Source organism: Globicephala melas, chromosome 1, assembly GCF_963455315.2.
Source record: "Globicephala melas chromosome 1, mGloMel1.2, whole genome shotgun sequence".
NCBI lineage: Eukaryota > Metazoa > Chordata > Mammalia > Artiodactyla > Delphinidae > Globicephala > Globicephala melas.
In genome coordinates, this window is record NC_083314.1 from 106,131,414 (window position 1) to 106,145,855 (window position 14,442).

At 37.4% G+C, this 14,442-nt stretch overlaps 1 protein-coding gene across 1 annotated transcript in view; it reads right to left on the minus strand.

Moving 5' to 3' along the window:
• Nucleotides 1-728: 728 nt before the first annotated feature.
• The window catches only part of CCDC18 (coiled-coil domain containing 18), a 140,697-nt gene continuing 126,983 nt past the window's right edge, over nt 729-14,442 (minus strand). The window contains exon 31 of the mRNA XM_030868681.3: nt 729-801. The gene's annotated coding sequence lies outside the window, so the exon portion shown is untranslated. The remainder of the gene's footprint in view (nt 802-14,442) is intronic.

Here is a 14,442-nt window from a genome sequence, read left to right on the forward strand (position 1 = left end):
ATTTGAAAAGATACATGCACCCCAAGGTTCATAGCGGTATTATTTACAATTGCCAAGGTATGGATGCAACCTAAGTGTACATCAACAGGTGAATGGATAAAGAAGATGTGAGATACACACACACACACACACACACACACACACACACAATGGAATACTACCCAGCTATAAAGAAGAATGAAATTTTGCCATTTGCAGCAACATGGATGGACTTGGAGGGCATTATACTAAGTGAAATAAGTCAGACAGAGAAAGACAAATACTATATATCACTTATATGTTGAATCTAAAAAATATGACAAACTAATGAATAAAACAAAAAAGAAGCAGACTCACAGATATAGAGAACAAATTAGATGTTTACCAGTGGGGAGAGGGAAGGGGGGAGGGGCAATAAAGGGGTCGGGGACTCAAAAAATGGGTTATTATGGGATTATATAAAATCATGTGTGAAACTTTTGAAAATTATAAAGTACTATAGAACTTGAATCTTTCATTCAATAAAAAAAGAGTTTTAAAAAAGATCTGAATAATAAAAATACAAGCTTACATTTTCAAGGTATATAAAAACTATCTAGCAATTAGATAGCTACTTATCTTCATGGATCATTTCCTTGGTTGGTCATCTCTGTCACAGTTCATATCACTGAAGGTTGTTATATGCTGGCTTTCCTGTCTTCCCATTCATTAATTCCATTTTTCGTTCACTTAATAATTGTTTATTAAGCATCTCTATATGCCAGACACTGGGGATGCAGGGGTGAGTAAAACACATGAGAGCCATTCCTTTTGCCTTACATTCTGGTGAGAAGAGAAACCAAAAATGTGGACAAATAAATACTTTCAGGTAATGGTAAGTCTTATGAAAAAATAACACAGGGTGATGGGGTATACAATAATTTTGGGGGTAGGCAGTGGGTGGGCAGAGTACTTTGGATAGAGTAGAGAGGAGACAACATTTGCATGGATAACTCTGGGAAGTGAATGGTGAGGAGTCAGCCACGGGAAGAGCTCTGTGGGAAGAGTGTTCTAGGCATAGGGAACAATAAGAGCTAAAGCTTGAGACAGAAATGCATTTGGCATTAATGAGGACTATAAAGCAAGCCCATGTGGTCAGAATGCAGTGAACAAGGTAGGAGTGTAACGGATGAGTCCAGAAAGCTCTGCAGGTCTCAGAAGCCTTGGAGAGGAACTTCCAAGGCTAGTAAGACTTGCTGATGGATTGGACATGGGGTGGTGAGAAGAAGCACTGGGTGAGTGAGGATGCTTCATCCAAGATGGAAAAGACTGTGATAGGAAAAAACTCTGAAGGGAGACCAATAATTCTGTTTTGGTCTTGTTCTAGTTCAGATACACTAAGAGACATAAATGGAGATGTAAGAAGGCAGCTGGATATTCAGGAGTGGAGATCTAGGGAGAGAACAGAGTTAGACACATAATTCTGTAATTCATCAGCATATAAATTGTGTTTAAAGCAACGAGACTAGATATAATGACTTATGGAGTGAGTTTAAATGCAGAAGAAAAGAGGCTCTAGAATTGAGACCCAGGGCACTTTAATATTTAGAGATGGAATAAAGGAAGAAGTGACCCAGAAGCAACTCCAGTGATATAGGAGGAAAACTGAGAGCATGTGGTTGAAGCTAATGGTAGAATGTGTTTCAAATAGGAGGAAATGGTCATCTCTGCCAAATCCCACAGAGAGGTCAAATTAGAGAGGATTGAGAACTGATACTGAATTTGGTAAGGCGAAGTCACTGGTGACAGATTTGACAACAGTCATTTCCACAAATGCAATGAAAATATAATTGGAGTGGGTTGAACAGAGAAAGAGAATTGAGGAAGTGGAGAGAGCAAGTACAATATAAGCAATTATTGGTAAGGTTCACTGTGAAAGGAAGGGCATAAGTTGGCAAGAATGTGGACTCTAGGGAGCGTTTAGGCATGACGCAGAACAGAGGTCAGATAATGGCAGGAGTGAATCTTCAACTAGGCAGGCATGCAATCCAGTGCCCTAGAGAGGACAGGGTATGCTTCTTCATCGTGAAAGGAGGGAGTACAAGTATTTGGTGGTGAGAAGATGTAGTAATTATTGCCTGATGGCTTCTGTTCCTTCAATGAAGTGTAAAGTGAGATCACCAGTTGAAAGTGAGGGAAGATGAAGTGCTGGAGGTTTAAGGAGAGAGGAGATGTAAAATAAACAACTTGAAGAGTCAGAGGCAATGTCATATTCATATTTGTATCCTAGCACAGTGCCTGGTACATTGTAGGCATATTGAAAAATGACTGAAGTTTAGAATCAGAAAAGAAAGGAAGAACTCTTACATGCATTAAAAACTTACATCTCAAAAATAAAAGTGATGTATTTGTAGTGTACTTTTGTTGACAAAGAGTCTGCTTGGATTTATTCTATAAATTCTAGAATATTAGACGAAGAAAGCATCCTTGCAAAAGGTGATTTAGGACAAGATTACTACTTTACACTTTATTTATTAGGGTATCTTTCTCACTATGATAATCTTTTCAAGCATGAGGGGATTCTGTCTTGTCATCTTTGTATTCTCAAGACATATATAAAACAGTGCCTGCCATGAAGTAAGTGCACAGTAATGCTTTTTTAAAATAAATAAATGACTAGTAACATAAGGAGCTTCTAATCCCAAGAGGATTTATAAACTGAAATGGAAGACTAGCCAAAAGAATTTAAATACTTCAGGGATGAACAATTGTAGTGGATTATAAAGACAAACATGCTTTAGGGACATTTTGAGGGAGTCACAATATGAAACTTTTCTACCTTCCCACAAAACTTTCTTTGTGACATTATTTCAAGCATGAAAACTGATCTAAATGGATTTTGGGTCTCACCAATGTGGCAGCTCTTATATTTGCTTGAGTTTACAGACTCTTTGATCTTTCCTCCATAATGATCATGGATTTTCTTATTTAGCTAACTCTGTGTGTTATTGTGAACCACATTCCCAGATGCTTCAGAGCCACCCATCTTGCTTACTCTTCTCCTCTATAAAGACTTGGAGAGATATCTTTTCTGTCTGGATGATGAGGTACCACATTCACCCTCGCCTGCTATGGAAGACCAGCCCCAAAGGAGGTTTATAGCAAGCAGGCAGATTCTGGTTCCACCTCATTCCTACGTTAAGGCTGTTCTTACTCCTAGAGTTTTGTATACCATGACCTTCCCATTTCTTGTAACATTGCTTTCAGGAGTAAAATATTTGAAAAATTAAAAAATAATCAGGAAAATATACTTGGGAATATATGATGGAAGGAGAGGGAAGATAGAAAAACAGAAACAGAGAAAGGTGGAAAAAGAAATTTGACCACTTTAAAGTCAATTAACATAATTACAGCCATTCAGTTGAGCAATACAAGAATATGATAAACTTCACAGCTGAGGGGGAAAAACATGGCAGAGGGGCATGCAAAGAAAAGCTGAGAAAGAAATCTAACTCTGAACTGGTCATTCTGCCCTGTAGTGAAGGGCATAGAAGCAATTTTTATGCTGGGGAGAAGTATGTGTGGCCATAACTATCTCTGCCTTCATGCTTGTATAGCAGTACAAATCACAAACGACAGAGAATATAAACATACTAACTGAGGCTTTTACCAAGAAGACTTGACTTTTCTGATTTAGAAACAGTTCAGAACAGGGAAGGAGGGGACCCGTTACTCAGTCATTGTGTAAGTGGCTGGCGCCCTCTAGTGGCTTCTTAATTCACTGCATGCGGGTCCTAAAATGCACTTTTGAGGAAAAGACCTTTTAGGAAAAAAATAACTAAACATTTTAGGAAAAAACAAAAACACCCCGTTTCAATGTCCTGACATAGAAGTTTTTCAGGGTGTTCTGTCAACAAAGCTAAAATTGGGGAAGATACAATATTTGTCTGTAAAACAATTAAATTATTGAAAATAATCTCTGGTGACCGAAATGGGAAGGAAATCAAAAAGAGGGGATATATGTATACATATAACTGATTCACTTTGCTGTACAGCAGAAACTGTTGCTTTACAATGTTGTAAAGCAACTATACTCCAATAAAAATTAATACAAAATAAAGAAATAAATTATTGAAAATAAGCTAAGTCTTTGACAAAATGAAATGCCCGTGAACAAAACAATAGCAATTAGACCTTTCCAGGGAAGGTTTCTACACATCTATAAATGAAGCCAAGAGAATGGATGAGGCATTCAGATAAGCATATCAGAAAGAAAAGAAAAGGTTCAAGGAAGTCAACAACATCTAAACCTGTTAGGGAGCCCAAGATAAGAATTATCAAAGAAATAGGAGGACCTTAGACACTGGTATTTGAAAAGATCAGAGAGGAGAGACCATCAAGCCATGGTAGTGGACAGTGTCAAATGGGGGAGAAAAGTAAAGCAGACTCTGATTAAAAACCAGCCAATATGGGGGGTGTGGCTGAAATGTCACAGTAGGATGACCCTGAACTCACCTTCTCCCATGGGCACACCAACATTACAACTACTTACAGAGTAACTATCTATGAGAACGACATGAAGACTACCAGAAGAGATTAACACAACTAAAGATATTAATAAGGAACAACAAGATGGGTAAGAGGGGCACAGACATAGTATAGTCAGGACCCACACTCCCAGGTCAGTAATTCACAAACTGGAGGAATTTCACAATCATAGAGGTTCTCCCCAAGGAGCGAGAAGTCCCAACCCCACTTCAGGCTCCCCAACATGGGGGTCAAGTACTAGGAAGATGAGCCCTCAGAATGCCTGGCTTTGAAAACCGGGCGAGGGAAACAAGAGCAAAAACAAACAAATGGAACTAAATAAAACTAAAAATCTTTTGCACAGAAAAGGAAACTATCAACAAAGCAAAAAGATATTTGCAAATGATGTATCTGATAAGGGACTATTGAAAATATATATTGAAAAAATATATATTGAAAACATACAAAGAACTCATACAACTCAACATCAAAAAAACAAACAACCTGATTTAAAAGTAGGCAGAGGACCTGAATAGACATTTTTCCAAAGAAGGTGGCCAATAGACACATAAAAAGATGCCAACATCACTAATCGTCAGAGAAATGCAAATCAAAACACAGTGAGAGGGCTTCCCTGGTGGCGCAGTGGTTAAGAATCCGCCTGCTAATGCAGGGAACACGGGTTCAAAAGCCCTGGTCCGGGAAGATCCCACATACCGCGGAGCATCTAAGCCCGCGAGCCTAGAGCCCGTGCTCCGCAGCAAGAGAAGCCACCGCAATGAGAAGCCCGCGCACCGCAACGAAGGGCAGCCCCCGCCTGCAGCAACTAGAGAAAGCCTGCGCACAGCAACGAAGACACAACACAGCCAAATATTAAATAAATTTATATATAAAAAAAAAAACACAGTGAAATATCACCTCACACCTGTCAGAATGGCTATCATCAAAAAGACAATAAATAACAAGTGTTAGCTATGATGTGGGAAAAGGGAACCCTGGGTACTGTTAGTGGGATTGTAAATTAGTGCAATCAATATGGAAAACCGTATGGAGGTTTCTCAAAAAGTAAAAAATAGAATTGCTGTATGACCCAGGAATTTCACTTCTGGATTTTTACCCAAACAAAAACACTTATTAGAAAAACATATGCACCCCAATATTCACTGCAGCACTTTTTACAATAGCCAAAATATGAAAACAACCTACGTGTCCACTGATAGATGAATGCATAAAGAATATGTGGTATATATAATATTATATACATATATCTCCTGTATACAATGAAATATAACTCAGCCAAACCAAAAAAAGAATGAAATTTTGCCATTTTCGATAACAGGGATGGATATAGAGGGTACTATGCTAAATAAAATAAGGCAGAGGAAGACAAATACCCTATGTCCTCACATATATATGTGAGAATCTAAAAAACAAAGCAGACAAACAAACAAAACAAAGTGAAAACAGACTTATAGATACAGAGAATAATGGGTGGTAGGCCAGGGGTGGGCAGGTGGGGGAAAACTGGTGAATTACAAACCTCCAGTTATAAAATAAATAAGCCACAGGAATGTAATATACAGCATAAGGAATATGGTCAATAACATTGCAATAACTTTGGTGACAGATGGTTACTAGATTTATTGTGGTGATCATTCCATATGTATGCAAGTGTCAAATCACTATGTAGTATACCTGAAACTAACATAATATTGTACATCAACTATATTTCAGTAACTTTTAAAAATCTCTATGCTCAAAAAAGATTAGAAGGATAAAAAACAACATATTAAAAGTGATCTTTTGGTGATTAAAAAACCCAGCCATTGTGCAATGGATTCAAAGGTTAAAACAGGTACCATTCAAAAACAGGCAAACAATATTGATCAGGGTAATAAAATTATAGTTAAAATGAAACCTAAAAGTGTGTCAAATTTTTCCACTGTACTAGAATTTAGATATATCAAATACTGTTTGCATGGGCTCATTATACACACACACACGCACACTTTTCTAGTAACAAAATTTGATCTGTATTCTCAGTAAACAGCTTTTATTTCAACATGAGGAAATGGCTTATTGAGCTCTCTATTCAAGGGGAAATGAGTTGAACTAAAAGCTTTCTGTCTTCCTAACTACTTTAGACAGTGTCTGTTGTAAAACGCTGAGGCTATTAACTTCTCAAATGAATCACAATATATGAAGATGTCCAAATTTAATGAGGTAAATGGAAGTATGCCCAGACTACAAAATTATTATTGAGAAATGCATTTAAAGCACTAAACATTTCCCTAATTTGGTTATTAGGCTAGAATGATTCTGCTGTTGTACCACTTCTATCTAGTCCATTTAAAGAAGAGAGAATTAGCATGTTATACAGGAAGCTCCTGAAATGCTTCCACTGCAATAATACTGTTGGTATCTAGAGATTTGGCTCAGGTTTTAGATCTCAGTTAGGTAAGTTTTGTTTTGTAGGTTTTCATCACCTTCCTCCCAAATTTACTGACGCCTTAAGACAGAAGAATTATTTTACTCACTGAAAAGAGGTTTTTTTAACTGTTCAGCTATGACTTAACTGTCATTACTGACAAGTGAATAAACCCAGTCAATGTGCTGGGTTTACTTTAAAAAATGAAATTGAACAGAATAATTTTGAAGAGTTGGCTAAACTCAGATGATACAATTGAAACAGTATTTTAAGACAAATTCTACACAAAACCTCATTCTATACAAACACTTTATATTAATAGCACACAACTAGATTATATATTCCTTGAAGCTGGTTGACTGTACATTTAAAATCTTCAGGTCCCAGCACAGTGCCATGAGAATACACTGCTCAATTATTGAAATATTTCTTGACATGGATGACAACTGTGATAGGCAGGATTCTAAAGATACCCCCTTCCATAAGATTCCTGCCCCTTGGTTATTCAGTCAAACAATACTCTAAGTACTGCAGAAATGGGACTTTGCAGATGCAATTAAGGTTATTAGTTGACCTTATGAAAGGGAAATTACCTAAGTGGATCTAACCTAATCATACAAACCCTTAAAGGCAGAGAATATTCTCCAGATGCTGCAGAAAAAAAGGTAGGCAAAAGAGGAAGTCACTTTGAAGCACCACCAGGATTTGACTCCCAGTTGCTGACCTGAAGATGGAGGGAGACACAGGTCAAGAAAACAGAGATTCAGTCCTAGACCCACAGGGAACTAAATTCTGACAACTGAAGAAGCCTGGGAAGTAAATTCTTCCCCAAAGCCTCCAGAAAGGATCATAGCCCTACCAACACCAGGATTTTGGCCTCATAAGATCCTGAGCAGAGAACCTTACCACTGCTTGTCAGACTTCTGACGTGTAGAAATGTGAGATAATAAATGGGTATGGTTTTAAACCTCTAAATTTGTGATAGTTTGTGGCAATAGAAAAGTAATGCAAAAATCAAATAAACATGAAATTTTTTGCTATGTAAAAATTTTTTACTAGGTAGGATCTTAAAATTGGGTCCTACATATAATCAGATTCACAATGGTGCCCCTTATAGTCAAACAATTCTCTTTGGGGAAAGAATCTAGAATTTAAATTTACAAGTCTGGTGCAAACCCGAGCATTGCTTCAATTCACGCAGTTCCTTTCATTGTCTTTTCAAATAGGATGCTATATTATTTGGACAGAGGATTTGGTTTTGGAATTTCTCATTTCAATTTGTAATGCTATTTCCTCCAGGAAATCCTTGATCTCTCTTTCTTCTCTGAATTACCTAGTTGTATCATGTTAATGTGTCCCTATCTTAAGCCTCCTTAAATTCTGTTTACATGCCTTATATTCCTTTAATTTGAAGACTTTTGAGAAACATAACTTTTTTTTTTTTAGTAGGCTGGGATTCATAGTGTAATGCAAAATTATATGGAAACTTTCATGTGCAGTTTAAGGGATAATAAAGTGAATAATTTGTCTACCCACCATCCAGGTCATTCTATATCCCAGAAGTTCTCTGTATGCTCCTCCTTAGTTGAATTCCCTCACTACTTCCAGAGATAACAACTATCCTGATTTTTGTGTTAAGCATTCTCTTGTTTTTCTTTATAGTTATTGCCTATGTTTACCTAAACAACATATTGTTTAGCTTTCCTTGTTTTGAACATAAAGTTTGTGAATTTCCACCAAAAGAAAAAATCCTGCTGTGATTTTGATTGGGATTGTCATCCCTTCTAATCTGGAAGCTCTTATTTTATTTTTCCCCCATATTACACTGGCTGAAACTTCCATTAAAAGTTGGAAAGAAATGGTGAGAGTGGATATCCTTACCTTGTTTCTAATCTTAGGAGGATATCATTCAGTCTTTCATCATCAAGTATGGTATCAGTTATAGGTTTTTCATAGATGTCCTTTATCAGATTAAGGAAGTTAATCTTCTATTCCTAAATTGCTGGGAGTTTGTTTTTTATTGTGATAAGATATATATAACAAAACATTTTTCCCATTTTAGCCATTTTGAAGTGTACAGCTCAGTAGCATTAGGTACATTCACATTGTTGTGCAGCCATAGCCACTATCCATCTCCAGAATTTTTCATCATCCCAAAATAAAACTCTGTAGCTATTAAACAATAAATCTCCATTCCCTTCTTCCAGCTCATGGTAACCATCATTTCTATGAATTTGCCTATTCTAAGTAACTCATATAAGTGAAATCATACAATATTTGTCCTTTCATATCTGGCTTATTTCACTTAGCATAAAGATTTCTAGGTTCATCCAAGTTGTAGCACAAATCAGAATTTCCTTCTTTATTAAGGCTGAATAATATTCCATTATTGTATGCATATACCACATTTTGTTTATCCATTCATCCATCAGTGGACACATGGGTTGCTCCCATCTTTTTTGCTATTGTGAATAATGCTGCTAGGAACATTGGTGTACAAATATCTGTTCAAATCCCTGCTTTCAGTTCTTTTCAATATATACTCACAAGTGGAATTGCTGGGTAATATAATAATTCTAGTTTTAATTTTTCGAGGAACTGCCATACTGTTTTCCATAATGGCTAAATCTTTTACATTCTCTTCAGTAATGCACAAGGGTTCTAAATTCTTCACATCCTCACTAAAACTTATTTTCTGTTGTTTGTTTTAAGTAATAACTATCCTAATGGATGTGAATTGGTATCTCATTGTGGCTTTGATTTGCATTTCTCTAATGATTAGTTAGCATCTTTTCATCTGCTTATTGGCCATCTGTATATCTTCTTTGGAGAAATAGCTATTCAAGTCCTTTGCCCATTTTTAAATTGTGTTGTTACTACTGTTGTTGCTGTTGTTGAGTTTGTTTTTTTTTTTTTTTTTTTTTTTGTGGTACGCGGGCCTCTCACTGTTGTGGCCTCTCCCGTTACGGAGCACAGGCTACAGATGCGCAGGCTCAGCGGCCATGGCTCACGGGCCCAGACGCTCCACGGCATATGGGATCTTCCCGGAACGGGCACGAACCCGTGTCCCCTGCATCGGCAGGCGGACTCTCAACCACTGAGCCACCAGGGAAGCCCTGTTGTTGAGTTTTAAGAGTTCTTTCTATATTCTGGATATTAATCTCTTGTCAAATATATGATTTGAAAATATTTTCTCCTAGAGTTTTTTTCTAATCAAGAATGGATGTTGGGGACTTCCCTGGTGGCACAGTGGTTAAGAATCTGCCTGCCAATGCAGGCGACACGGGCTCGAGCCCTGGTCCGGGAAGATCCCACATGCTACGGAGAAGCGAAGCCCGTGCACCACAACTACTGAGCCTGCGCTCTAGAGCCCACAAGCCACAACTACTGAAGCCTGCGTGCCTAGAGCCCGTGCTCCACAATGAGAAGCCACCGCAATGAGAAGCCCCCCCACCACAACAAAAAGTAGCCCCCACTCGCCGCAACTACAGAAAGTCCGCGCACAGCAACAAAGACCCAATGCAGCCCAAAAACAACAAAAAAAAGAATGGATGTTGGATTTTGTCAAAAGCTTTTTCAGCATCTATTGATGATGTTTTCAAAATTTTTACTTTGTTAATATGATGAATTTCTCTGACTGCTTTTTAAAAAACACTTTATTGAGACATAATTCATAGCCCATAAAATTCACCCATTTAAAGTATATAATTAAATGGTTTATAGCATCCACAGAATTATACGATCACCACAATCGCTTTTAGAACATTTCATTACTCCAAAAAGAAACCCTGTATCTAATAGTAGTCACTCCCATTTCCATCTGTATTATTCAGCTGTCATATTAATTAAGGCTGCCAAAAAAAAATACCACAGACTTGGTGGCTTAAACAATAGAAATTTATTTCTATTCTGGAGAACAGAATTTATTTAATTCTGGAGGCTGGAAGTCCAGATGGCTGTCTTTGTGCAGTATCCTCAGATGGCCTTTTTTCTGTTTGTGTGTACTCCTGGTATCTCTTCCTCTTCTTTTTTTAAAATAAATTTATTTATTTATTTTTGTCTGCATTGGGTCTTCGTTGCTGCATGCGGGCTTTCTCTAGTTGTGGCGAATGGGGGCTACTCTTTGTTGTGATGCGTGGGCTTCTCATTGCAGCGGCTTCTCTTGTTGTGGAGCACAGGCTCTAGGAGTGCGGGCTTCAGTAGTTGTGGCATGCAGGCTCAGTAGTTGTGGCTCGCAGGCTCTAGAGTGCAAGCTCAGTGGTTGTGGCACATGGGCTTAGCTGCTCCGCGGCATGTGGGATCTTCCCAGACCAGGGATGGAACCAGGGTCCCCTACATTGGCAGGCAGATTCTTAACCACTGTGCCACCAGGGAAGTCCCTCCTGTCCCTTTTTTATTCAATTCCCCACCCTTGAGAGACAAGCACTGTTTTGATTTCTATTATATATCAGTTTTGTTTGTTCTTAAAATTCATATAAATGGAGTCATATAGTATTTTTATGTATAGCTTTTTTCATTCAGCATATTTTTGATATGTATCCACTTATTCTGTATAACAGTTTATTCTTTTTTATAGTACTTAACTGTATGAATGTATCAAGTTGCCTATTCATTCTTATACTCATGGACATTTGAGTTTTTCTAGTTTTTGGCTATAAATGAGATATGGTACTATGAACATTAATGTACAAGTTTTTTGGTGGATGTATATTTTCATTTCTTTTGGCTAAATACCTAGGAGTGGTATTGCTGGATCATATAATAGCTGTATGTAGAAATTAAAAGGAACTGCCAAAGAATTTTCCAAAGTGATTCTAGATGTTCCACATCATTTGGTGTTACCAGTTATTTTAATATTAGCTATTCTTTTTTTTTGTTTATTTGTTAATATTAGCTATTCTCACGGGTAGCCTATTGTGGTTTTATTTTTATTTTCTTAATGACTAAAGATGTTGAACACTTTTAAATGTGCACATGACCACTCACATATATTATTCTGTGAAGTATCTGTTTAAGTCTTTTACCTTTTTTTTTGTTTTTTGGCCATGCTGTGCAGCATGCAGGATCTTAGTTCCCCAACCAGGGATTGAACCCAGGCCCCCTTCATTGGGAGCATGGAGTCTTAACCACTGGACAGCCAGGGAAGTCCCTTTACCAATTTTTAAATTGGGATTACAAATTTTTTTTAATTTATAGTGAGTTGTTTTACAAATTTTGAATGCAGGTTTTCTGTCTCATATATTTATAGCTCTCTCTCTGTAGCATGCATTTTCATTTTCTTAATGCTGAGAGATTTAAGAGAAGCTTTTCATTTTGATCAAGTCACTTATTTACTTTTATAACTAGTGCTTTTTGGGTCCTAAGAAATCTCTACATACTCCAAAGTCATGAAGTTATTCTCCTATGTTTCTTCCAGAATCTTTAAAGTTTTAGCTTTTACATTTAGGTTTATAATCCACCCTGACTTAATTTTAAAATATAATATGAGGTAGAAATTAGACTATTTTTTCCCCCTTAAGTTTCTCCAACAGTTCCATCATTATTTGTTGAGGGCTTTCCTTTCAACATTGAATTACTTTGGTGCCTTGCTGAAAATCAGTTAAATATATACCTTTACATATTATATATATATATAAATATATATTAAATCATATAAATATATAAATACATAATTCGCTATGTTCCACTGATATATTTATGAACTCTTTTTAGTTCTATTGAATTTTAACTTTATAATAATTCTTAAAATCAGGTAGTATAGTGTAAGTCCTCCAACTTTGTTCTTTTTCAAGATTATCTGTCTACTCTAGGTCCTTGACATTTCCACTTAACTGTCAGAATCAGCTTGTTGAAGTCTTTAAAAAAATCTATTGGAATTTTGTTTGGGTCTGCATTGAATCTATACATCAATTTGAGACAGAACTGACATCTTAGCAATATTGAACATCATGAATGTGTTATATATTCTCTATCTCTTTATTTTTTTATTTTATTTTTTTTTTTGCGGTACGCGGGCCTCTCACTGCTGTGGCCTCTCCCACTGTGGAGCACAGGCTCCGGATGCGCAGGCCCAGCGGCCATGGCTCACGGGCCCAGCTGCCCCGTGGCACGTGGGATCCACCCGGACCAGGGCACGAACCCGCATCAGCAGGCAGACTCCCAACCACTGTGCCACCAGGGAAGCCCTCTCTATCTCTTTAAATCTTTGTCTTGGCAGTGTTTTGAACTTTTTAATATACAGGTCTTCATGTCTTACATTAAATTTTTTCCTAGGTACTTTATGTTGCTTATTGTTGATATGAAAAAGGTTTTAGTGATTTGAATAGAAGATAAAAACAGTCACAACAGTCCCTTAAGCCAAAGCATAATCAAGGCCCTAATTCTCTTCAATTCGGTGGAGGCTGAGAGGTGAGGAAGCTGCAGAAGAAAAGTATGAAGCTAGCAGAGGCTGGTTCATGAGGTTTAAGGAAAGACACCATCTCCCAACATCAAAGTACAAGGTGAAGCAGCAAGAGCTGATGCAGAAGCTGCAAGTTATCCAGAAGATCTAGCTAAGATAATTAATGAAGGTGGCTACACTAAACAATAGACTTTCAGCGTAGACTAAACAGCCTTCTATTGGAAGAAGATGCCATCAGGACTTTCATAGCTAGAGAGGAGAAGTCAATACCTGGTTTCAAAGCTTCAAAGACAGGCTGACTTTCTTGTCAGGGGCTAACATAGCTGGTGACTTGAAGTTGAAGCCAATGCTCATTTACCATTCTGAAAATCCTATGGCACTTAAGAATTATGCTAAATCTACTCTGCCTGCACTCTGTAAATGCAACAATAAATCCTGGATGACAGTAAATCTGTCTACAACATGGTTTACTGAATATTTGAATCCCACTGTTGAGACCTACTGCTCAGAAGAAAAGATTCCTTTCAAAATATTACTGCTCATTTACAACACACCTGGTCACCAAGAGCTTGGATGGAGATGTACAATGAGATTAATGTTGTCCTCATGCCTGCTTAACACAACATCCCTTCTGCAGCCCATGGACCAAGGAGCAATTTCCACTTTCAAGTGTTATTATTTGAGAAATAAATTGTAAGGCTATAGCTGCAATAGTGAGTGATTCCTCTGATTGATCTGTGCAAAGTAAACTTAAAACCTGCTGGAAAGGATTCACCATGCTAAATACCATTAAGAACATCTGTGATTCATGGGAAGTCAAACTATTAACACTCATAGGAATTTGGAAGAAGTTAATCCCAAATCTCCTGGATGACTTGGAGGGGTTTAAGACTTTAGTGGAGGAAGCAGCAAGAGAACTAGAATCAGAAGTGGAGCCTGAAGTTTTGACTGAAGTGTCACAATCTCATGATAAAACTTGAATGAATGAGGGGTTACTTCTTATGGATGAGCAAAGAGAGTGGTTCCTTGGGATGGAATCTACTCCTCGTGAAGATGCTGTAAAGACTGTTGAAGTGACAACAAAAGATTTAGAATATTATATCAACTTAGGTGATAAAGCAGGATTTGA